Here is a 3,108-nt window from a genome sequence, read left to right as displayed (position 1 = left end):
GCATGTTGGATTCACCAGGTAGTGAAATTTGGGTTTGGAGCGAAGCTTACCTACATCTCGGAGGGTCACCGAGGCTCAAGTCGCGACATGGAATGTGCAGGGACTGGCTTGCAATCTCTTGCTGCCCGTTAGCTGGGGCATCCGAGAGAGGCTGTTTGAGGGTGGTGCCATCCCACACGTGCAGCCCGAGCCGAGGGATCGCCAGTGATGTGAAGGGTCTGTGTAGTGAGGAGCAGCCCTGGGAGCACGGGTGACCCAGCTTTCATATAAATAGTCCCTGTTATCCGTGTGCTGGTAGGAGGGTCAGGTCACAGCAGTGGGAGGAATATGTGTCCCTTACAGAGATGTGACTGCATCAGCTCTGGAAGCGAGTGCTCGAATGGGCAAGGATTGTTGGTCTTTTGATAACTGAGGGAAAAATGCTAGTTGCAGCCCCTGCAAGGGGACAGAAACTGAACCAAAGTTCAAGGACAATGGTTTCCTCCCGTTGGTCTGTCCCACCCCGAGGGACCCCATTCATGGGATCAGAGCTCCCCCCTTTCCCATGAAATGAACAGAAGGCTCCTTGGATGTTCAGTCACTACTTGAGGCAGAATCTAAAACACAGGAAAAAGTAGGGTAGGACTCTGCAGCCCTCCGCCCTCTGGAGGGGGTTCCAGATGGGGGCTGACAGCAGGGCATCTGCGAGAGAAGGACAGGACGCTCTGGGGGCAGAGTCAGGGATGGAGGGGGGATCCTGTGGGGCACCTTGTCGAGGCTCCTGTGTGACCAGGGTTCAAGGTGCCTAAATAAAGCATGTCTCCTCACCCTTCCCCCGGCACTGCCATGGGGCAGTCTCCCACGTTCTGCAGAAGGGAAAAAATGCTGTAGATGTCTGTCCAGATTCAGTGTTTATTTGGTTTGGGGCAGACAGAAGAGAATTTTCTAGGGAGAAGGCAGCCTAAATGCCTGGAAATATGACGGCAGTAACTGTCCTCTGGGGGGCGTAGGGCGGATTAACCAGTCACGACAACCCACAGTCCAGGTGCTGAGAGCCCGTTCCCTGACCACCACACCTCCTTCCGCGCTCCCCACCCGGAGCATCGAAGGGCAGCTCAGCACGTGCACACGCACACGCACACGCATTGCACACGCACCAGCTGCACACACACACACATACCCACAGGCACACGTGTATGCAAACAGAGACAAATTAGCATACACGATGACAGAGGGCAATTTTTATTTTATTATGTAACCCACACAAAATCCCAGGCCTTCAGTGGCCCAGTCTTACCACTTTGTCCCATTCAAAGAAACACAGTTCAGCAAATAAAAGCAATTTAAAAATGAACAGCCTTGGCAAGCATCTGTCAAAGAACATTAAAGGGGCTCTAATTCTAAACCCACAGCAATTTAAAACCAAATTCCCTGCAGGGTAGCAAGGTCACAGCGCGGCAAGAGGGGTTTAGGAGACAGAAGAAGTGCTAGCGGAGGTCAAGGAGGGCTACCTGCAGCGGGCTGATGCCTGCAGCGGGCTGATGCCTGCAGCGGGCTGATGCCTGCAGCGGGCTGATGCCTGCAGCGAGATGGACGGATGGCGTTAACTAGGGAACCAAGCGGCTGAGAGGCCCCTCCGGGCAGAAGGGACAGTCTGAGCAGAGGTGGGAAGATGGGGGTGTTCTGGGAAAGTTCTATTTGAGCAAGGTCTAAATAAGGGAGTGATGGAAGAGAGACCCAGAGAAACAGGCTTACAGGGGAAGTCCCGTAGTTGTGCTAAGCCTGCCGGGGGGGCTTCAGAGGGTTTTGGCCAAAAGGGACATAGTGAGACCTGCACTGTTCACACAGCCATCCGGGGGTGGGTGGGGGGTGCACTGGGTGAGGGCAGAGAAATGTGGGGCAGGAAAAAGAGGAGATTTTGGAGACTCACTGTTCGGCTTGGACTGGAAGGTGAGAGAGCAGGGTAGGTCCAGCTGAGTCTCAGGTTCCCATTTGGGGGGACAGGTGGATGCGGGTTGCCAGGGGAGGCAGGGAAAATGGGGTTAGGCCCCACTTTGCAGAGAAATGTGGGCTTGGTTTTGGCCACATTGGCTAAGGTGGGGACAGCATCCAGGTTCAGAGTTCAGCAGGGGACTGAGTGCTGGAGTCAGAGAGCCCACAGGGGGTCAGGCTGGCCATGGGGACAGGGCTGGAGGGGCTGTCAGCTGTTGCTGAGAGTCGAACAAGGAGCGTGGAGGGGCAGCGGGGAGCGCTGGGCGCAGGAGAGGACCTGGCATCACAGCCTTGGTGTGGATGGAGGAGAGGCACCCACTGTGGGCCAACGAGGCAGCGGTGGCCGTGCAAGGGAGGAGCAGATGGAGGGGTCGACGTAAGGCCAGGGGGCTAGGGCTTCAGCCTGCAGAGAAGCTTCAGTGCCTGGGGGGAGTGATGGAGCCAGAGCCAGGAGTCAGGCTGGCTGTGGTGGGAGAGAGGCCAGGGGCAGCCGCAGTATCTGAACACAGGGACTGGAGGGGAGGCTGAGTGAGCCCAGGATGCTAGGATCGCACTGCCTGGGTCCACGCCCAGCTCTGCTGCTTGCTGCCTGTGTGACCTTGGGCAGATCACCTAACTTCTTTGTGCCTCAGTTTCCTCATCCATAAAACTGCAGTAAAAGTATATACCTCAAGGGTTGTCGTGAGGATAAAATGAGTCAGCAAGTGTATGTTATGACATGATACATAGTATGTGCTATGTCAAAACTGCCGGTGTTACAGCTCTTCCAGAATTTGTCTGGCAGGTTTTCCGGTCTGCACCAGAAAGCCCCCATGAAAACAAAAAACAAACAAACAAGACAACCTGCTATTATTATATTACACACAACATGTGTAGGGTGTGTGTGTGTGTGTGTGTGTATATATGTATGCAGCGTATAGAATATAAGGTATATATTATACAGTACATATAGTATGAATATGCAATATGTGCTGTATACAGCTAGCATGTACGCTATATATGTAATATTATAATAAATACTATTATAACACATACGTAACAGCATGTATGATATTTACACTCTAACACAACTGCAGTATGTACTGTGCACACTGTATTTAATGTGTGTTACACTGTTAGACGTAACATGCTGTGTAG

At 53.1% G+C, this 3,108-nt stretch overlaps 1 non-coding gene across 1 annotated transcript; it reads left to right on the top strand.

Moving 5' to 3' along the window:
- Positions 1-2,721: 2,721 nt before the first annotated feature.
- LOC123613672 (U7 small nuclear RNA) lies at positions 2,722-2,783 on the top strand. The gene has a single exon (XR_006721060.1). It is a non-coding gene; the product is annotated as a U7 small nuclear RNA (small nuclear RNA).
- The last annotated feature ends 325 nt before the right edge of the window (positions 2,784-3,108 follow it).

The sequence above is a fragment of the Camelus bactrianus genome, chromosome 19 (assembly GCF_048773025.1).
Source record: "Camelus bactrianus isolate YW-2024 breed Bactrian camel chromosome 19, ASM4877302v1, whole genome shotgun sequence".
Classification (NCBI taxonomy): Eukaryota; Metazoa; Chordata; class Mammalia; order Artiodactyla; family Camelidae; genus Camelus; species Camelus bactrianus.
The sequence above is the reverse complement of the archived record's forward strand: the minus strand, read 5'-3'. Positions and strand labels throughout refer to the sequence as shown.